The sequence below is a fragment of the Canis lupus genome, chromosome 12, assembly GCF_011100685.1.
Source record: "Canis lupus familiaris isolate Mischka breed German Shepherd chromosome 12, alternate assembly UU_Cfam_GSD_1.0, whole genome shotgun sequence".
NCBI lineage: Eukaryota > Metazoa > Chordata > Mammalia > Carnivora > Canidae > Canis > Canis lupus.
Window position 1 is genome coordinate 25,194,877 of NC_049233.1, and position 23,751 is coordinate 25,218,627.

General features: G+C 36.6%; 1 long non-coding RNA gene across 3 annotated transcripts; it reads left to right on the top strand.

Annotated features, from left to right (window-relative positions):
• Window positions 1-23,212, top strand: LOC111098164. Of its 3 annotated transcripts, none has more exons than XR_005367422.1 (3): window positions 1-44; window positions 17,946-18,045; window positions 21,999-23,212. It is a non-coding gene; the product is annotated as an uncharacterized LOC111098164 (long non-coding RNA). The 3 variants fall into 3 exon arrangements; XR_005367423.1 differs by having other exon boundaries at window positions 35-113; XR_005367424.1 differs by lacking the exon at window positions 1-44 and adding an exon at window positions 10,866-11,022.
• Window positions 23,213-23,751: the final 539 nt, after the last annotated feature.

Genomic DNA, 23,751 nt, shown 5'->3' on the forward strand with positions numbered 1-23,751 from the left:
CTCATCACACAGGAATTTTACCATCTCACATCATCAAAGAAGGAGTGAGTACAGTAAAATAAGATATTTTAAGAGACAGAGAAAGACCACATTCACATAACTTTTATTACAGGGTATGGTTACAATTGTTCTATTATTAGTTATTGTTGTTAGTACATTACTGTGCCTAATTTATAAATTTTTATCATAATTATATAGAGGAAAAATCAGTATATCGAGGACTTGGTACTATCTGTAGTTTCAGGGATCTACTAAACTACTATCTGTAGTTTCAGGGATCTACTAAGGGTATTGGAGCATATTCCCCATGGACAAGAGGGGACTGCTGTGTATTCAAATATCATTTCAATAGTAGTCAATATAAAAAAGTATCAAGGAGATATTTTACATTTTTTTCAAAGAATCTGATGTATATTTTACACTTATATATAGCACATATCAACTTGGAAGTGAAATTTTAATTAGAAATACTTAACCTGTAGGGGTGCCTGATTGGCTCAGTTGGTGGGGCATGTAACTGTTGATCTCAGGGTTATAAGTTTGAGCCCCATGTTGGGTGTAGAGATTACTTAAAAATAAAATCTTAAAGAAAAAAAAAGAAATATTTGATCTGTATTTAAATTTTATGAGATTTATATTTGAAAAATAATATTCACATATCCAATAACTAGGTTAAGTATCAGTCCTTAAAATTTAATTAACTTAATAAAATAATAAGTAAAGTAACACCTTTGGTTTCTTCATTGCATTAGCCAAATTTCAAATGCTCAAATGGACACATATGACTTTTGGACAGTGTAGCACTGATTTTCAAAACCAGCCTACACCTACTACTTTCTAGTTATTTAGGCATGTCACTTAGCATTTCTAATTCTTAGCTTCCTTATTTATAAAATAGACTAATAATATGATGTATATCATAGGGGTTTTTTGAAGGTTAAGTCAGATAATCAGTGTAACACACTTAATATAGTGTTTTATACATAGTTTGTGTTCATTGTCGGTTATTATTTGACAATTAGGTATTTGGGGATTGGAACCAGTCTGAGATTGGAAAGAATGGCAAATATGTCTTGAATGTCCTGATTTTGAAGTGAAGATGGGAGATTCCATGGATTAGAAGAAATAGATTAGAGTTCAGGAGAGAGACTTTGGCCTAGAGAAAACACAGAGAATAAACAAAGTTTTGTTGATGTTCCAATGACTACTATTGTAGTAATCATTCTCTTTTCTCTCTTTTTTACCAGACTGTGAATTATTTGATATCTCTTAGATATGGCTGGTAAAGTTTAGAAATGGAATTTTTAGTTTTATTTTATTTTAACTGCTTGGAATTGTGCCTGCACATAGTAGTGGTTTAAGAAATGCCTATTGAATAAACAAATTGAACTTCCCAAGAGATTAATTGTCACAAGAGAATAGAGAATTGAAAACTTAAATATTTTAGAAGACTTTGGCCAATTACTATTGGATTATATGCTTTGTAAGTAATGACAGTTCAAATTAAAACGTTGGCATGCTTTCAGATATACCTTTTGAAATGGATAAAAAGCATCAATTTTGTGTTAAAAGTTTGGTGTATAAGTATTCTGAGATGTTAAAAATGAAATTACTTTCAAAAAGTCACTGTTTTAATTCAAATTATTAGTCTTTTTGTTTGTTTTTTTTCCCCTCATTATTTGCATTTTAAGGTAATCTTTATGCTCTTGAGAGTTTGAAGATTTGAAAGTCATATGAAAGGTACAAAAAAAATTACACAGCATTCCTCCTTCCTAGCAAATCTTTCTCAAGAGAGACACGTCAGAGAATTCTATTAGTGGACGACAAGAAGGCAGTCTAGTTAGTGTGACGTCGTTTCCCAATTTGGTGACATTTTCTATAGCATTCTTCAGGCTATCTCATTTGACACTTTGGAACAGCTGCCAAGTCCTTTCCTGCTCTCTGTAAACAAGGTTGTCACTCACAGAGCATTCCCGTTACCTCGGGTAGGGAATGGAGGTTAATGACTTTGGAAATGGAAAACAGAATAACCATCAAAAAGACTTTTAATGTCAGGAGAATTATTGGAGAATAATTGAATCAAATAAAATAAGAATATAAATAGACCATATTACAAGGCACATTTGTTAAAAGGTTTCAAATCAGTTGAAGTTTTCTGTTACCTAGGAAGAGTAATAAAAAGAAATAAAATAGATTGAAAATGGTTACCCTTGAGGAGCTATTTCTGACTTTTTGGCAGGGTTCCCCTGTGGCTGCTGATGCCCATATAGTTGTGTCTCATTCTTACTTTCTTTTCAACTTCAATTCTACTTTACAAGTAAGACTTCTGATAGTTTTCCCCCCCTTAGAATATCTTTGATTTATCATTTAGTTTAGTGGTTAAAGAAATGAGACAAGCCTCTGCATCTGGGGAAATGCTGACATTTTTAGGCTTCTGCTAGGTGGCCTTTTAAGGTCAAATACTCTAAAAGGAATCAAGAGCATTTTTTTTGGGACAGATCCTGTTCAACCTGAATCAAAAGGTGCTGAAAATAGGAATTAGAAGAGTAGAAAAAGACTTTTAGGAACAAAACACAACCTCATACAAACATACACAAATATGTGGCTGGTGGAGATGGGAATGTAGTAATTTTGCATTATTGTTTTTAACAAATTTCTTAAATGCAAGGCATACTGATAACATATGTACTGTTTGCAAAAGAATGGTCAGGTTACTTATAAAAGTCTTTTGATTTTGTGGTTCTTAAACTGAAAATTCTTTGATTTAATGAATCTCATATAGCACTGTCATTATTCAACAAATATTAATGAGAGCTTAATATATTCAAAGTACTATTCTAAACACTGGGTTTAGGATGAGGAACAAAAAGATATGGTTTGCTTATGTAATTTACAGTCTAGTAGGGGTAGAGAGGCAATTGACAAGTAAATACATTTATAATTATAATTCTAAAGAACTTATAAAAGAAGAATAAGAAGGGATCTGGTCAGGAAATTAGATGATATTTAATTTAAAATATATAAAATCAGAAGAAATCATTAGTTAAAGAGCCTGGTAGATGGGACAGGGGTGAGGGCTCACTTTAGACAGATGAAATTGGGGAAATTTGTTATGTAGCAATAGATAATTAATATACCATGATGCTCTTTCCATTCTACAACCTACCTCTTAAAAGACTTAAAAGGAGAGTCATTGGAGTATTCCAGGTAAAAGATAGTACCATAGCTGGTACTATGTTGACAGTATACAGCATAAAGTGCATAGGTTCAAGACACATTTTGGAGGTAGTCTGTAGAAAACTTCTTGGATTGAATATGGATGAAGATCAAAGGAGAAGGCAAAATTATGTGTAACACTCTATTTTCAGGCTTGAGTATATAAGTGGTTGGGGATGCTTGGGAGAATAATTTGGGAAAGAAAAGTTCTGCTTTAAACATGTTAACTTTAATATGCATGAATGGCAAATAGAGATCTCAAGTTGACAGTTGGATATATGAATCTGGGGGCATAAATGTGGAATTCTTTGGCATGTATGTGGATTTTCACATGTTGGGAGTAGATGAGCAACTTGCAGGAGAGAGAGGAGATGTCCTTGAACTGAGCCCTGAGAAAAGGCAACGTTTGGAAGACAGGCAGAAGAGGAAGAGACAGGAAAGAAGCCTAAGTGGAGGTAGCCAGTAGAAGTAAGAGGGAGTGTGATATTGTAAAACCCCCAAGGACAAAGGGAAGAGAGTATTTCAATAAGGAGAGAGTGATTACCAGATTGAATGTGAGATTGAGTAAATTGGGGCTAGAAAAATATTCACCGAATGGGGCAAAACATGTGGTATTTAGTACCAATTGATAAAAGTAATATTAATGGAATGATGGTGTCAAAACCCAACTAGAGCAGATTAAGTAAAAAATGAAAGTTGGCAAAACAGAGAAACCAAATATCAAATATGCTTTGAGAGATTTTCCCTCGGAGGATCAGAGAAATGGGATATCAGCCAAAGGGGGATATGAGATAAGGAGAGAATATTTTCAGAGAAATGGGATTAAGGCATCCTGATAAACTTCTGGGATTAATATAAAGAGAGGTTGTAATTGGTAACCCAGGAAAGAGAGGTTGAAAAATATTGGACATAAAATCCTTGAGTATTTAAGAAGAAATGAAGAGCAAAGCACACATAGAAGCATGAGTGAGACTTCCATTGTGGCTATAGATGCAATTTTTTTGGTAGTTTCGGTGGAAGAAGAGTGATTAAGTCTTGTCTGATTGCTTCTATTTTCTAGTGAGGTCACTGAGAATGATGACATGTAGAGAGAGGAGAAGACTGAGAGCCAGATGCTGGAGTCTTCATTAAATGAAGGGAAGAGGCCAGGGGAACAGTGGATGTCAGTCATAATGAATTTTACTGTGAATATATTTTTCTTCTTGTGCATTTTGCTTCCACAATGTACAGGATAAAATATGTTGATTTCTTCTCTGTATTTTCCCATCTGGCTCCTTGTTACATTGGGAGGGTCTTGGGAAATTAATCAGAATTGATTTAGAAAAATAGGTGACATTGTTTGCAGATAACACAGCAGAAGGTAGTGTCCACAGTACCAGTTTGATTTAATGAACCTTTGGAACCTGTGATTGGATTTAATTACTCTGGTAGCAAAAGCAGGAACAATATAGCTAAGAAGTTATCCTACTTTGGAATGCTATACCTTGCTCTCATTGGGTAGCAAGATCTCCTAATCAGATTGAAAAAAATTACACAAATATTGTGATATTTAATTTTCCTCTCCTTAATGGAGAAATGTAAATCAAAGTCTTACCTGAACAAAGAAATTGAGATTTGAGTTTTAACCCATGTAATCTGGGAAATCATTGTAATTATTTAACAGTTCTCAGATAAGAAGTAGTTTTTAGAGTGTAAAGAGCATAAAGGGTGTATTAGTTACTGTAATAGCATAATAAATTTCCCCAAAACCTGGTAGCTTAAAACAATGTATTATCACACTATTTCTGTGGGTCAGGGATTCAGGAGGGACATAGCTGAATGATTCTGGCTCATGTTTCTCATGAGGTTGCATCAAGCTGTCAACTGAGGCTGTCTGTACTCTCATCTGAAGGCTCAGCTAGGGGAACTTATGCTTCCAAGCTTACATATGTGATTGTTAGAAGGCCTTGGTTCCTCTTACATGGACCTCTCCATAGGTTGCTCGAATGCCATCATGACATTCACCTAGCTTCTCCCAGAGTGATGCAAGAGAGAGGAGGGAATTATAAATGGTTGTAAATACCAGAGAGAAGGTGAGAATCATTGGGGGCCATCATGTAGAGGCTGGCCTCTACAGATGGTGTATTAGGTTTCTACAATACATGATATCTTTATCATTTGGCTGTGTGACCTTGGAAAAGTTAGCTAACATTTTTGAGAAGCAATTTTTCTCATCTGGTGGGTCTCTAGTAATCTTTCTCTAAAAAAATTATCACCCTATTCCCTAAAACTTGTTTACACACAGATGGTTAAAAATGAAATTGTAGTTCTCACCTATCTTCTTAACTCCTGTGTTTTTTGTTGTTGACATCAACAACATTCGCAAGATTATAGGAGATTTATAAGGAAATATGTACTAGTCAGTCCATCATAGGAAAGGGTTTCTAAATTTTGTGAAGATAGTTTAAGTAGAAGATTCCAGTAAATACTGGAGGAGAATAGTAAAACCACTGGAATAAGTGATATTTAGGCTTCTCATACCTTTAAAAAAAATAACAACTTTATATCTCAAATAATTCACATGCCGTGTAATTCACCCATTTAAAGTGTACAATTTCATGGTTTTTAACATATTCATAGAGTTGTGCAACCATCATCACTATCAATTTTAGAACATTTTCATCCTCCAAAAAGAAACCCGCAACAATTAGCAGTCACTTCTTGCACTACACCCCAGCTACAGGCAATCAGGAATGTACTTTCTGTCTCTACAGTTTTGCCTATTCTGGAGATTTCTTTCTTTTTTCTTTTTAAAATATTTTATTTAAATTCAATTTGCCAACACATAGTGTAACACCCAGTGATCATCTCGTCGTGTGCCTTCCTTAATGCTCATCACTCAGTTACCCTAATCTCCCACCCACCTCCCCTTCTGCAACCCTTTGTTCCCAGAGTTAGGGGTCTCTCATGGTTTGTCTCCCTCTCTAATTTTTCCCCACTCAGTTTCCCTCCTTTCCTTTATGGTCTCTTTCACTATCTCTTATAGTCCACATATGAGCAAAACCATATAATAATTGTCTTTCTCTGATTGACTTATTTCAGTCAGCATAATACCCTCCAGTTCCATCCATGTCGATGTGAGTAGTAGTTATTCACCTTTCTAATGGCTGAGTAATATTCCATTGTATATATATATATACACCGCATCTTCTTTGTTTTAAATTTATTTATTCATGAGACAGAGAGAGAGAGAGAAAGAGGCAGAGACATAGGCAGAGGGAGAAGCAGGCTCCATACAGAAAGCCTGATTTGGGACTTGATCCTGGGACTCCAGGATCACACCCTGGGCCAAAGGCAGGCTCTAAACCACTCAGCCACCCAGGTGTCCCATACCACATCTTCTTTATCCATTCATTGTTGAAGGACACTGTGACTCCTTCCACGGTTTGGCTATTATAGACATTGCTGCAATGAACATTGGGGTACAAGTGTTCTGTTGCTTCACTACATCTGTATCTTTGGAGGTAGATACCTAGTAGTGTAATTGCTGGGTCATAAGGTAGCACTATTTGTAACTTCTTGAGGAACCTCCACACTTTTTCTGGACATTTCTTATATACTGAATCATATAATAGGTGGTTTTTATAACTGTCTTCCTTCAGTTAGCATGTTTTCAAGGTTTATCTATGCTGTAGTATGTATTAATACTTCACTTTTTATTGCTGAATAATATTCTATTGCATAAATACACCACATTTTATTTATTTATTCAACAGTTCTGATGGACATGTGGGTTGTTTCTATTTTTTGGCTATTATGAATAATTCTGCTGTGAACATTCATATATAACTTTTTGTGTGGATATATGTCTTCATTTCTCCTGGGTATATATTTAGGAGTGAAATTGCTGGTTCATTTGGTAACTCTATGTTTAACATTTCGAAGAACTGCCAGAACTGTTTTTCAAAGAGCCACATCATTTTGCATTCCTTGCAGCAATGTAGGAGGACTCCAATTTCTCTATATCCTTGCCAAATGTTTTTTTCTGGTTTTTAAAAAATTATTATAATCATCCTAGTAAGTATGAAGTGGTATCTCATTGCATTTTCCTAGTGTCTAATAATGTTGAAAATCGTTTCATATGCTTATTGATCATTTTTATATCTCCTTTGAGGAAATGTCTATTGAAATCATTTATCCATTTCTAAATTGGGTTATTTGTATTTATTGTTCAGTTATAAGGGTTCTTCATATATCCCGGACATGAGTTCCTTATAAGACTTGTTGTCTTATGGTGGTATAAGACATAAAATTAAGGTTCAATATCATGTGTTGTCTTAACATCTGGAAAAATTGGAAAGGCTTTGAATAGTCTAACTTCTCATTCCTCTTCCAATTCCGCTCTCGTGTATAAGGTCCATTAGCCAAACAACCTTTAATATCAAGCAGAAGGAATGTGATTCTTGCTTATTCTTGAATGGCATGTTTCAGTTTCCTGCCAACTCATAGATTTATTCAGATAAACCAATTGCATCCTTTCTTGGGAACCACGGCTAATCCTACCTTCTTGATGCTATAAAATTGCCCTCCACAGCTCCTATTGTACACTCAGTTCCTGAGTTCAACTCCCATGTGGCCCTACTTGGCATGGTATCCTTCTCCCAATGGACTGTGTCTGTGATCAATGAACAGCTGTCAATCTCATCTGCTTTGTGTCAGGTGTTGAATGTTTGGCCATCCTCATAACTCTAGGGCAGGAGTCCCTCTCTCACCAATGAGACAAAGAGGAAGCAATCAAAACATATTTATAATTTGCATTGGTTTTTCATTTTCTGTGTGTTACTTTTCACTTTCTGCATGGTATCATTTAAAGGACATGTTTTTATTTTCTGTTTTGTTTTGTTTTGGCCACTTCTGTTTTCGGTGTCATATCCAAGAAGGCTTTGCTTAACTCAGGGTCACAAAGATTTACTCCTATGTTTTCTTCTAAATGTTTAATAGTTTTAGCTCTTACACTTAAGCCTATGCTCCATTTGGAGTAAATTTTTTGTATGTGGTGTGAGGAATGGTTTGAACTTCATTCTTTTGCATGTAAATATGTAGTTGTTCAGCACCATTTGCTGAAAAGAGTATTTACCCTCCATTGAATTACTTTGGTAGCCCTGTCAAAAATTGCTCATTATCTTTTGAATAATTTTTCTGCTTTTGAAGTTTTAATTTTTGAGTCCTACATCTTCAGCAAAGAGTCAAGCCATAAGTTAATAACCTGTCTTGCAGCTAAACTATAACATGTATTCTAGGATTCAACCATTAACAATACCCATGACAGACTAATACAGAAGGGAGCAATATGAGCAAATAGGTTTTAGTATAGCCTCCTGCTTGCTGGAGCAGTGGTGACAGTGGCCATAGTGGTTTTCTCTAATCTTTGGTGAGGCCATAGCCCTGGCAATTGTTCTTTAATAGGCCAGCCACAACATGGTTTTTGACATTGTGCCCCAGCTCATTCTTGACCCCTGTCTTCTAGGTCTCTCAACCAACACTTCTATGGATTATTATATATATATTTTTTGCTTTATCAGCCAGTGTCAAATTCTGTTGCTTACAATGAAGAGTCTGATCAATAAGCATGCTAAGGAGAGATAAAGTAGATTACAGGTAATAAATTGCACTTTAGTTTTGCATAGAACATGACTCTGATGAGCCCTACTGGCTTTTGAGGTGGAAATGTAGAGGACATCTTACAATAAGTAATACCTGGTTTAAACCAGTCAGATGCAGCCCTGGGTATTCTGTCCACTACTGAATTATAGAAAAGTGATAGATTCTCCAGTCTAAAATTACACAGATGCTTTGTATTTTCCTCTCTGACTAGCTGTGTTCCATTCTTTTCATGCTTCTAATGTTTAGTTCTATCCCATAGTTAGGCCTATATGGTGTTCTTAGTCCTGGTTGCATATACTCCATGATTTGACTCTCATCTCCTTGAGGAATGGGACCCAGATGGAACTCTTTGACTCATCATATCTGAATTGGCTTGTTGATTATCCCCTGAAGACCTAATCCCTTGCTTCAGGTTGTTTGGCAGGTGGAAGGTTGGATCTGCCTCGCCCAGCTCAATCCATTTTACTCCAGTTCTCTGGATTCAAGGGCATGCCAGTTGCTACATGGAGTAGAGAGAAGTTGTATCTCCTGAAGACATGACTTGGAGGAGGTAAAACACCTACATTTGAGGGGAGATAGCACCTCTAATGAAAGAGGGTGAGAGAGCAGCAGTAAGTACCTGGCACATATAGATCTCCCCTCCTATATTCTCCTTGAGGGGGATCCCCAGTTCTACTCCAGTACCTTTCTTCTGGAAAAAGTATCAGATAATATCAGATAAACTAGACAAATGGTCTTACTTCTTCATGGAGATGCAAATCCTTAAGTAGAGCCCATCATTTGTTAATGAATTGAAAGATTTGGCCCTTTTTAAGTCCTGTCTATGAGGGGATTAAGCTAAATATATGTCACTAGAATCCTCTATTCTCTAGAAATTCTGTATTCTATATTTTGTATTTCTCTTTACTGTAAAATCCACACCATGTGGCTCTAGAGCCATTGAATTGGGGTTGGTGAATTGGGGTGGTGTTGGAGCAAAGGAGGAGAGAGATTCCTCCAAAGCTCATGAAGCTGCCAGGATTGTCCTCTTGCTGCTGTAGGTTTGCTGTGTAATGCAATACTTCTGGTTCCTAAAATGGAGATGTATTGCATATTCTCTATCTATCCTGGAGAATTGAATTCTACTGTCATTTTCTTTTTGTCTCATAGATGGTCAGCTTAAATCTTTGCCTATGTTGTTAAAAACTAGAATCAGTGTGAACAGTGTCATTGGGAAAAAGTTAGACATTTTTGAGAGCATGAACCAAGAAAAATAGATTGGTAAAAGTAATGTGAAATGGTCTCTATCAAAGTCATTATGTTTGATGGGTTTTTCTAAGGCATTAACCTCAGAGGTGTCTCTGAGAGATGCTTTTAAGATACAGTGCTTTTATAAAAGAAGACAGGAGAGTCAGTGGGCTAAAAAATAGACTACAATCTGGAGGGACCCCATTTGAAATTCCTTTTCTCCACTGAATCTCTGAGATACAGTTTGCAAAGTCACTTAGGCCATCACTGCTTCAGTTTTACTGTCTGTAAATGGGACAATAGCTTCTTATATAGTTTAATAGTTTATAATTTAATATTAAAGAGCATTACACACTTATTCAGGAAAAAAATGGCAGATGGGCAAGAATGCAAAATGCATCCTTGATCCTCTTTTCCCAGCCCAGAGGAAGTAATTACTTCTTTTTGTTGCATATCCTTTGAGATCTCCAGATTATCTTTGCATTTCAAGTTTTGTCCTTTAGCAATGACTGATGAACATTGAAAATCCAACCAGATTTCACACTTCAATCTATCACCCTTCTCTTTCTTCCTGAAGTAAGTTCAATCATATCAAAAGGTCAGCAAAATTAGCATGAGAAATAGACTTCATGTACATCACAAAATTGTTCAATTGTACCACATGAAGTGGGTAAAATTTCAAATGTGAATATATATACCTAGTACAACCGCAATGGCAAACATTAATCTTGTGGAACCTTATAGAATATTTACAAGTGGTTCTCAATTAACAGTGTATCGGAAAATAACGCTACAGGACAACACAAGGAGGAGTAAAGCAAGTTCCTTTGCTAATGGAAAAAGTCTCCTAAAATAAGTTTGAGAATTGGGAAAGATCCCTGTCTCTGTGATGCTGCTGAAGCCAGCCAGCCAGCCAGCCAGCCAGTGTTGACCACGGTAACTCAGTGACCACAAAGTCTGGTCAGTCCATTTAAATCGTTGTTGCCTTTACGAAGTGCTGATACCTCCTAACCTGCCCAGGGACATAGAGGGCCTCTCTGGATTGGTTTGTTTGTAAGGATCTTTGTGGAGACGCAAGTGGGATCCTTCTGGTACCATTACCTCAGAGTGGGGAGGGAGAGACTAAAATCTGGATGTCTGAGGTGGCTTCTCTTAGTTACACTAACTGCTCATGGATTAGGACCTGGTTGCCTAGGAAAGAAAGAGGCATGATGGAGGTGGAGTGAGTGGGGGAGATTTTACACAGAACACTTTCTTGTGTATTTGAGTTTTAAACTGTGTATAAAAATCTATTCCAAAAACAAATACAATTTAACATTGAGAAAAATTAAAATACAAATGGCAGTAAAAAATTTGGCATTTCAGGTGGAGGTTAAATTGCTATGTAGAATTTTAAAATCTTATATGTAGTTTAGTTCTCTTGGAAGCATTAAAGGATTATAGCAAAATATTTACATGTGGAAAATTCTACTTCCTATAATATTCCAGATTAATGAAAAAAAAAAAAAAACAACTAGAGATGTTGCTTTTGTAGCAGATTGTATTCCAGAACTCTTGAGTGGCTCAGTTGGGTACATATCTGACTCTTCATTCTGGCTCAAGTCATGATCTCAGGGTTGTGAGACCTAGCTGCATATCAGACTCTGCACTAGTGTGGAGTTTACTTAAGATTCTCCCTCTCTCTCTCCTTCTGCCCCTCCCCACCTTTAAAAAAAAGGAAAGATTGTATTCCAATATAGGTTCTATAGCCCCAGGATTCAAGTCACCCTAAGTAAACCCATCAAGGAATACAGAAAGATATCCTCCAGTTGAGTTAAGAACTAAGCCTTCCTCCATTGAATGAAATGTGTTCTATGTTATCTTCTCCACAAGAGAGGGATTTTCTAATCCTAACTATGTGTTTTTATTTTTAAACTTTATAATGAGTTTTAAGGCTAATGAACAATTTTTGATAGTCTTTCAGAGATATTGTTTGTCTCGGTTCATTAGGCTAGGAACAATAGCATTTAGAATGTTGTTTATTTTTCAAATGGGTAATTTATATTATCTGTAAGGTTTTGATACATGCAACTAGTGGTGCTAGATTGGAGTCTATAGTTTTTCCACATAGTAGATTGCATCGATACTTAACAAGGTATTAATGTGACTGCACTGATAGTCTGCATTTATCCAATGACCTGTATCTATTTTCCAAATATTTTGCATTTTGTTTTTAATTTAGGCAATGGGTAAACTTACCTGCTAGAAAACATACTTAAAATAGACTGTATTCTGTTAACCTTTTTTTTATAATAAATTTTTTATAGCTTTGGGCAAGTAAACATTTTGAATTTTCTACTTACCTATTAATTATTGAGATATCATGAGCATTATCCAGAAGTTAATAACTAAAGGAGCATATGAAATGGAATTGTTCCCATGTTAATTATCCAAACTCAGAGTAAACATGCATTTATCATGTATTCTTTTTGTATCCACACGCCTTTGCAATACTAAAATTAACTTGATTTTATATATTTCTGAAATCTTTTCTGATCTCTTTCTTTTCATTATAATTGTGTCCCTTTTGTTCAAGTATTCTGAATCTATCTGTGTTCTCACCTTTTGTTCTATTTTCCTCTGGGTCAACCATATCAACTGAAGGCTTGTAAGCCCATCTTCCTGGTTAAATCTCAGTATAGTTAGAGGAAACAATTTTCAACATTCCTGATTTCTGCTTTTCTCTCCAAACTGCGAGAGACTCATTAATTTATACACTTGATATCTTTATTCTTAAAACAGTAGCATACTTAATAGGATGCAGCACATTTAATGGGACATAGCAATCAAAATTTCCCTCTTATTTTATATTTTTCTAAGCTGTTTTTATGATGAATGATGGCAACCATACAGTAAAAATGCACAAAGCATAAATATACAGCTTAATAAATTATTATAAGGTAAAACAGTATATAACCATCACTCTGGTAAATAAACAGAACATTGCCAGCACCCCAGAATCCCATTATCTGTTCCTTCCAAATCGTATCTCCCTCCCCTTCCACAAATTAACCACTCTCCTGATTTTTGTGGTAATTATTACCTTCCTTTTCTTTATAATTTCATCACCCATGTATGCATTCCCTCAATTGTAGTTTAATTTTGTCTATTTTTAAAACTTTATATAAATGTATTTTGTAAGCATTTTGAGTCTGGCTTTGTATTGGTCAGTTTCCTGGCAGGAAACAAATAGCATATTCAAAAGAAGGTTGGATGGATAGACGGATGGACTTATGTATGTATGTATGTATGAGAAAGAGAAAGAGAGAGAACAAACAGAGGAACAGCAGAGGGAGAAGCAGACTCCCCACTGAGCAGGGAACCTGACTGCAGGCTAGATCCCAGGACCCTGGGATCCTGACCTAAGCCAAAGGCAGCCACTTAAATGACTAAATCACTTAGGCACCCCTCAAAAGAAGGATTTAAAAGAGTTTCATAAAGAGACCATATATAAGTTGTGTGCAAGATTAAAGAAAATTGATGAAGGATTTTGCAGTACTCCAGGGCTAACCTTAGTGGGGATGTGGGGAGCCTTTACTGCCTATAGGCCTGCAGGGGCAAGCAGTTGAAAACCCTGTGCTCCCTATCACTGTAGGGGCGAGCCTGCTTAACAGCAAATGCAGACTTTGGCAGAGAAACCTAGCCACTATTGGTTATGCTCTGGCAAAGAGAGTCCAAAGGGACAAATATCCTGACCTCTCTTCTCCTGCCCTTTCATCTGCCTCTTATTGGTGGAATCTGACCAAAGTCCATAAAGCAAATAGCCAATTTGAAGAAGTCCTTACTGCTTGGGCTCCTAGGCACAGAGATTAGCAGAGAAGGAGGGACAGTGGACCTGGAAGTGCAAATGGAGCCCAGTAGAGACAAATGTGTCCAAAACAGGCTTCTCTTTTTTGACCATATTTCGAGAGACTTATTCACATTGTTATATATAGTTATATTTTATTTTCACTGCTGTATCATGCTCTATTATAGGAATATATTATTACTTATCCATTTTATTATTATTATTAATTTTATTTTATTTTGGATTTTATTTATTTATTCATGAGAGACACAGATAGAGAGGCAGAGACACAGGCAGAGGAAGAAGCAGGCTCCCTGTGGGGAGCCTGATGTGGGATTCTATTCTGAAACTCACACCATGAGCCAAAGGCAGATGCTCAACTGCTGAGTCACCCAGGTGTCCATATCCATTTTATTATTGATGAATATTTTGATTGTATTTTGCCTTTGGCAATCATAACTAATGTCTGCTTTTTGAGGCACATAGGTATGGTTTCTATTGGGTATATACCAGGGAGCAGAATTATTGGAAAGCATATTTAATTTTAGTGAATAATGACAAAGTACTTTGTTGCACTGATTTATACTCCCACAGCAGCTCATGAAGATTCTGTTGTTCTGTAGAGTTGCGAATCTTAGGTATTGTCAGTATTTTAAATTTTAACCGTAGTGGTATGTGGTATATTCTGTTTGCATTCCTTTAAACACTAATGAGTTCACTCGTTGTTTATACTTTCACTGGCTATTTGGATAGCCTTTATGTTCTACTTTTTTGTCCATTTTTCTTTTTCTTTTTTTCCTAATATTTTCTTCTGTAATTCTCTTTCTTTTTGAAAATTAGTACAAAGACATTTCTGCCTAAATGTTTCCTAATGTGAATATTATTACTTACCAAAATGGACTCCCACTCAGCATAACTTTTATATATACACATGTATAAGCTTATAAATATATATATGAAATATATATGTACTTCATGTTTCAAAGTATAAATCTATATATTTCAAAAGTTTTGTTCAGAGATTCATTTTCCTCTTGAAATACTGCAGTATGTTTCCTTAAAATTTTAGCAGCCTACTATTTGCTTTCAGAATACCTTTATGAGCTTTTGCTTTTACTTTTTAAAAAAAAAAGTAGATTCTACACCCAGCGTGGAGCCCAACACAGGGCTCAATCTTGCAACCCTGTGATCAAGGCCTGAGCTAAGATCAAGAGTCAGACACTTAACTGACTGTGCCACCTGGGCATCCCTTTTGGCTTTTACTTTTGAAATTGTGCATTTTTCTATTGCATTGTCTGTCTTTTCCTCGTATATATGTAGATTGATACATATATACATATGAGTATCTACATATATATATGTACATATATCTACATATATATGTATAGATAGATATGCAACACATATATATGTTTTATGTTTATTTATTTTATGGTTTACTTTTCCTTGTTAATAATGCATTTTTTATGGCTAGAAGCTCTAAATCTATTATAGCATTAATTTATCAACTTTTCTTTTAGAGTTAGTGCTTGTAAGTTCCATATAAAAATAATTCTTTTTAATTATTTAGATTTTTTCCCCAATTTCTCTTATAGTGTTTTATAGTTTTCTGTGCAGGAGACTTAAATATCTTTCATTAGTTTTTGTCCTATATATTTTATATTTTTGACACTATTGCAAATAGTATTTTTTAAACTTCATTTTCTAAATCTTTGTTGTTAGAGAGAAGCAAAATTAATTTTTGTATATTGATCTTGTGTATAGCAACTTATTTTACAAACAGGAAAACAGAAAACTAAGTATTTATATAGAGGGAACTTAATGCAAGGATTTATAACATGGATGATAGAGAAATTGAGAATTGGAAGAGGAGAGGTAATGGGTCAACCCAAATTATAAAAGAATTGTAAGATGCTCTCCCCGTGGATTGGATGAATAAAGAAAGGAGGTAGTTCTACTGAAACCTAGAGACCAGCATCACTTAGCAGAAGTAGAACCACAGAGAGCCTATGCAACAGGAGCTAGAAAGATGGAGTAGTTGCTGGAGATGCCACAGGAAGCAGAGGGAGAGAGAGAGAGAGAGAGAGAGAGAGAAATACTCTTGATTTTCCTGCCTCTGCCTACTAATATGTAGTCACTGCCTTCCATTGTCTGAATGGATGTAGAAGCCAGAAGACGAAAGAGATTGCAAAACTTTGTTCCCTTACAAACAGTATAGGATGGGAAAAATTGAACAAATTTCAGATGAATAGGTAGGGAAATTGATCCCTACATGGTCACTTATGGTCACATGGCTGTTAGTGGCAGAATGTGGATCAGGTCACAGACCTCCAGACTCCTAGACTAGTGGTTTTTTCACTGCATTATGTAATTGAAAGCCTCTCTCTGATCCACATGAAAGTCTGTGTCATAGCTGGTGATTATCCTGGACAGGATGAAGGTCCTAAAGCAGAGATTGCCAGGGCCTGGCCAGTCAGATGGAAGGCCAGCATAGACTCGGTGCACAACCCTCCTGATTGTCATGGCCTTTTTCTCTTTCATGGATATGACCCTGATGAGAATAGCTCTCTTTTTCCCTTGAGCAATAAAGAAAAGAAAAATACATAAAGAATGAGGCTCATCTCTCCTTGTTCACAGTACTTTCCTTCATATGCAGTACCAGTATAATGTTAGATTATGTTTACTGAAAGTACTAAACAATTTAAATTTGTTATTTTCAACTTAGAAGTATTGTATTGCCGTTTACTTGAAAGTTAAGATTTCCAAAGGACCTTGAATTATTATTTACTGTCCTTGTTGCCTTTATTCACGGCTCCCTAGGCATAGAAAATATTCAATTAAATTTTCAAGGCATGCTATTTGGTGATGGATACAGGGAGAAATTTCTATTGAAAAAAGAATGACCTCAAATTTACTTTTTTCAATATCTGAGGCCTCAGCTTTCTTCTCTTTGAAAAGACATAAGCAATTATTAAAGAAAATGTAAAATTATTTTACATTTTTCGTTTCTCACATTCCTTACTCTTCCATATTCTCACTGTTCCTAGTTTTACAGTGTCAATTATCATAAAAGAGTGTGTACTTAATTAGATATTCCCATAATTGAGGACCTTTTAGCAAGAGTGACAAAGAACTTAATACTGTTTCTATTAACCTAAACCTATCATTCTTTCCTGCTCTATAGGACAATTCTCTTTTTTTCCCCCAAATTCTTCCTGCTTTGATATCCTTATAAAGTGGGGAAATTTTAAAATCAAAACATTGGATTTACTTTTAAATTTTTATTTATCTACAAAATGAAGGGAGTAGTTGTCTTCTTTTTCTCTATGAGTAGTTTATTTTATCACTGATCTATCTTTTCCCCTAGACCAACCAAGAGGAGATGTCTTAGGAGGTAGATGTGGCAGGGGTACCTGCATGGTTTCACAGACCTCCCATTATATGTTCTGGTCATCCTCTGAACTATTTTCTCATTATTATCTCTCAAGGGAGAAGTGAGAAGAGACGATCTGGGTTGTTTGTCACGTTATTGTTCTCTAAACTGTGGTTCCATAACTAGAAGTTCCATATTATGTAAGACTTTTCATTATGTCGTGGTTCCAAAAACCAGGCTGGATGCTTTGCCTCAAAAGTAGAGAGAAGAGGAGTACGTAATAATGAGTTGAACACAAAATCTAGTTAGTGCCCTTTTCCCCTATTTCATGTGGGTCACCCAGAGCCAACAATCTATAGATTTGACTCGCTATTGAGTATGTAATGGGAATGGCCCTATTACTAAAATGAGGCCACTTATGGCAATGTCCAAATTTCCATCACTTAAGCTTCTGACTCCTTGGCCAAAGACAATTTAGTTGGTCTTACCTCCTCATAGTTCCTCCTTGTTGGTTTTGAGAATCCTCAGTGCCTTATATATCTCCACAACTCTTAGTTCTAATCATTGCCCACAGCTGCTGTGGGCACATAATCTCTTCTGCAGAACTTAAAGCTGTCCTTAGCCCCACAGCCTTTTCATTCAGTTTTCTTCTCTTCTCAGCACCGGTTCTGCTGACGCCAGGCATCCAAGGAGCCCAAGGTCATTTTGCCACACAGCTGGAGGACCAAAGATCTGTAAATGGACACATGCAAATGGAAAAGTATGAGATTCCTTTTATGCTGTACACCCACACCAGTCATAATCTCTCCCCCCATATTACACTTTCCCCACCTGTTTTGATCTTGTATTTAGCAATCAGGTAAGCAGCTCTACTTAAAATCTTGCTGTCTTCATGGAGGATGTCAGCCAATTTGTCCATGTGATCATAACATTATGAGTTGAGAGAATATTCCTTCTGAATGATATTCAGGAAGATCCTGTAAATATCCAAGTTTTCAGTGGTCTCTTTCAATTCATAAGCTGCCATTCCCCCATGGTACCATACCTATTCCCCCTCCCCCACTCAAGAGGGTTCACATGTATACAGAGCAGTTGGATGGAAACAAGTACAAATATCTGTTAATTAAGAGACATATAAGTGAAGCTTGGGGTTGGACTGAGACAAAAGGCAGGGCAAAGACTTTTGACTAAACAAATGCTTAAAAAGATGTCACCTTTGATTAACTTCTCTCAGTGTTTCAAAATTCTGTATTCCTATGAATTATCTTGACTTTTTCATCACAATCTTAAAAAATGATTGACTCAGTACATTACCTTAAAAAAATGGTGTCACTTTGGAGGATGTACTTAGAGGGCAACTGTGGTCCTTTTTCATCCCCCACTCCAGTTACCTTCTGGACTACTCTGCCATATGTGGAACAAATTCCTATCTGTTTATCAAATTTGGTGCTAAAGTCAACTCTTAGGCCAAATTCCTTACTCCATTATGACTGGAAGTTTTAAATTTTTTGGTGCCATGAACCTCTTTGGCAGTCTGAATCCTGTGGGCCTTTTCCGGGACCACATATTTAAGTGCATAATATAAAATACAAAAGATTATAAAGAAGACTAATTGTAATGAAATACAATAACTGTAATGAAATACAGTTAACCAATTTTTTAAAAATTGTGCTTCTGTACACATTTAATAACAAGATCCAGTGGCACCTCTGATAGCCAATTTTGGAATGGTGATAAAATGACATTTTGGATTAACAGCAAGAGCTATGATATGATATGAAAATATCTATTTTCTATTAGTGATAAAGTCACTGCTAACACTGCTTTGGTTTGTAATAAAAGTAAATACTATGTTGTTGTTAAAGATCAGTGAAAATAAAGATGCATTTTTTTTACTATCCAAGTTCATGGACTCCTTGGATTTGGAGTTCATGGTGCTCTGGTTAGTATGTAAGCTCTGTGTAGGGTTCCCATAGTCCTTTTTGTGCTTTGGTCTTGGTCAAGTCACTGAAGTTCATTTGACATGCTGTGATAGCTTTGGCCCTTGAAGGAAATCAGAGTTTCTGGCCTCCTGAATCAAATAGAATGTTTAACCTCTTAGGAAACTAGAGGATGCTTAATGGATACTTAGGGAAGGAGTGCTACTTGTCTACACTGATGAGAAGAATCTAGCCCTCCAGCACAAATGGGGCCTGGAACAGTGGGGAGGAGGCTTGTCATCCTCTTTTTTCTCTAGCAGTATCTTAACCCAGGTAAGTCCCTTGTAAGGATTTTAAGGCCTCTTGATGCTTCTCTCCAGGCAATAGGGTAGCCAGAACCTTACAAAGTCCCTATATCCCAACAAAACTGGATGTCTTGATGTTTTCTCACCCCTCCTTGTGCCTTCCCACTTCCGTACCTTGGTGTGTGCTGTCCCTTCTAACATGGCCCCCTTTCCATCACTCTCTGTATTTTCAGTCCAAAAGGGACTCCCGTTCTGAATTCTCATTACCTTCTCTGTGCTCATCACATTTTGTGTGGCAATAGTGTAGATATACTTATTGAATAAATTACTTTTCTTATGTTTTTTTCCAGATTGTAACTCCTTAGAAGAGAGTGCTTAAGTGTTTACTTATTGCCATTTTCTCCTTAGCACTTAGTCTAGTGTCTTGTATATAATATTTTATCATATTCCAATTAACTAATTTTTAATATGCCACATGATAAACACTTAAGAAAAAAACATGGCAATATTTTGACTGTGACAATTAATATCAATTGGTCTTGAATAAAGCCATTATTCACTCTAGAGCTATTCTGCATCAGACTGGACTCAGCCCAGACCTGCTGGCTATATACAACCAAGGAAGAATTTTTTACTAATCAAGTTGGTCAGGCCATTTGGTGGGCCATGTTAGGAAGGAAGGCATATCCCCCCTGCATACGGATAGGGCTGTAATTCATCCCTACTTTGGGGACTACACCATCTCAGATTGTGGTGGGAACACATGAGGGTAGATGGCGAAAACAGGAGCCTAAACAAAGACTCATTGTACTAGGGGTATTGAATGTCTTTCCAGCTATAATTTAAGTTTTACATTGGCTCTCAGTCTTCTGTATATTTTACATGTAATTCCCTCAGTCCAATTTTTCTCAGGGAGGTTGATTGAGTGAACAAGGTAGGGACTGGCCATTTTTCGGTCTCTGCCCATAGCGTCATTAGAATTTTGCCAAAATATCACCTCTAACTTCAACGTCGCAGAGGAGGACTACAATGAAAAGTTGGATTTTAGAAGATCGTGAAAAATTGCACAATTTTATAATATTGGTGGTAGTAAGTAATGTTTGCTGTTCCAGACCATAGCAGGTTTGGGCTAGATTTTGAGATTTGTGCATTAAAAGGAGATCTGAATGACATGAAACTTTCATGATAGTATCTCTTTTCTATGTTCAGTAATGAGGAGAGCAGATTGAGCTCACGAGGGTGAGTTGGTTATACCCTGATGAGGTGATAAGAATCTTTGATCAGAACTGCAAGTTCTGTATCCAGCTCTATAGATGCTGCTGGTGGTATCATTGTGGCATTTCCAGGTGACTCTGCTCTTGGTGTATACCTCTTTCAAATGCAATAAACCTTATGTTATTTATCAGTTTATATTTTCTCTTTCTAGAGCTGTGACCTGGTTTTACAATTTATCCCATCAAATGACATGAATAAAAATCCATCAACAAAACAGAAAACTGCAAGCACAGAGTATTCATGGCATGGTTTTATAACCATGTTTATAACAAACTTTTTATTCAATAAGCCAATTTGGGGTTCTCCCCCCTCTTGGGGAGCTTTTCAGCAGGAGGTAATATCATGGAGCTTGAGGATAGGTTAACCAGCTGGTAATTTCTAAGGATTAACTCAGCAGTTTTTTTGAATGAAAGTTTCTTAGAATTTCTTATATATTTTATAAGCCTTTTTTTTTTTTTGTCCAACAATGCATTTTAGGAAGCAGGTGAAACAGAAAAGAGATTGTGGTCAGTTGAAAATGAGACATTGAGGGGCACCTGTGTGGCTCAGTGGTTGAGCTTCTGCCTTTGGCTCGGGGCGTGATCCCGGGGTCCTGGAATCGAGTCCCATATTGGGCTCCTCACAGGGAGCCTGCTTCTCCTTCTGCCTGTGTCTCTGCCTCTCTGTCTCCATCTCTTATGAATAAATAAAATCTTAAAAAAAAGAGGAAGAAAATGAGACAGTGATTGCCAAGAACATAATTTTCTTCACTTGCAATACTTTGTTTTAAACTCAACGAGCTTTTATATAAGTTCATGGGCCTTAACTATTCCCACAGAAAAAAAAATTAGTTGAATTTATGTTCTTGTCTTTTTCTAAAATGAAACTGTAAGTCGTTTTCAGAATACTGGTAAAACTAGAGAACCAAATAGGGTACTGGATATAAATATGCTTGGCCCTATAAACTATTAAATGGTAAGAAGATATGCCCATATTGGTAATGGTAATAATGGTAAGCAATATGCCCATATTGGAAATGGTTAAGTGGGAAAATAATGGACTTTTCTCCACTGAACTCTATAGAAAGTTAGCCAAGAAAGCTCCAGTCTTGTATATCCAGTTACCTTTTTTGTGTCTCCTGTTAGGGATCCCAAAGGTACCACAACTCATCACACCAGAAGACAACCTGTGGTCTTCTGACTCAAACCTAATAATTTTATTATGTTCCTTCTCAGTGAATGATATCATCCTCAACCAGGGAAAGATTCTTGAGGACCAGGAGAGAAGAAGCAAAGAACCCCAACTAGGAAAGGAGGATAAAATTCTATAAGGATCCCTGCAGGGGATCTATGTGGTGCTTCCATGGCTGTGTCCCTAGGAAGTGGCTAGCTCTCAGGAGATGACTGTGTCTCTCACAGCCTCATCAAAGTTCCTGTGACCTGGAGGTAGCAATATGATAAAAGCCAAAGGAATAAAGAGCACCAGAACAATGGACAGCTTGATGGTAATGAGTGTTGACAGACAACCTCTGAGCCAGGAAGAGGACTGCTTGACACCACCTTGGAGAATAACCAGAGTGACCAGAGAAGAGAGAGCAAAGTGAAGAGTAGTGCAAAATAAACTGAAAGGGAAACCTTCTTGTTATCTGGGTCTGTCCTGATAATCTACTCAGCATATAGGCAGCAAGAAGGCTGGGTTGATTTCATCCATCATTACCCTCAGAGAAATGGTTTTCTTCCTGAAAGTGAATGCCATGGGGTCTTGTCATCTACTTGTGTCCTCCTTTCCTTCTTGCTGTCTCCCCTCTCTTCTTTCCATTTAAAGAAGTATGCCCATAACCAATATTTATTGAGGTCTTCCTAGGAAACAGAATTATCAGGCTATGCCACTTAAAACTTGTGTAGCTTTGTGTTAGTCACCTAATCAAGCCTCATTTTACTCATTAATAAAGAGAATAGTAATAATAATCCTTCCCAAGAGGACTACAGAGAAGGATACTGTCTGTGAAGCACCTATCACAGAATCTGGCTGAATACATGGTAGTCAATACAATGCATGGTAGCCATCATCATGGTTCATTGTGCTGACAGGCAATAGACATTGGGCCTGAATGGTTAACAAGCCAAGATTCCTGATTTCATGAAATATTCAGACCTTTTACTTCTACCTTGACTTAGATTCCCTGGTCTGATATGCCTCCTGGCTAGGCTATAATACATTTCTGAATGAGTATATTCTTATACTCTTATGATAATGTATCCAAAGAATGGCAAATGATATGTAAAGGCTTAAAAAAAGATGAACCTACCACAAGACATTTTATTAAAGCAGGAAGAAATTTTCAGTTGAAAAAATATTAGTTGAAAAAAGTATTAAGGATGCCCCGGTGGCCCAGTGGTTTAGTGCCTCCCTTCCGCCCAGGCTTTGACCCTGGAGACCTGGGATCGAGTCCCACATTGGGCTCCCTCCAGGGAGCCTGTGTCTCTGCCTCTCTCGAATAAATGAATAAAAAAAATTTAAAAAAAAGAAAAAATATTAGCTGTGTTCGTCTTGTGTTCTTGGAGTTTACCATAAGACATGGATGTGAACTTTAAATAGTTTATAGTTTGAATACATATAAAAATTTTCAGGCTATAAATTAAAATAAAATCACTGGCTACAATTAGAAACGATGAATACCCACGATTTGCTTCAACGTGGATGGAACTGGAGGATATTATGTTGAGTGAAGTAAGTCATCGGAGAAAGACAAACATTATATGGACTCATTCATTTGGGGAATATAAAAATTAGTGACAGGGAATAAAGGGGAAAGGAGAGAAAATGAGTGGGAAATATCAGTGAGGGAGACAGAACATGAGAGACTCCTAACTCTGGGAAACGAACAAGGGGTGGTGGAAGGGGAGGTGGGTGGGGGGATGGGGTGACTGGGTGACGGGCACTGAGGGGGGCACTTGAAGGGATGAGCACTGGGTGTTATGCTACATG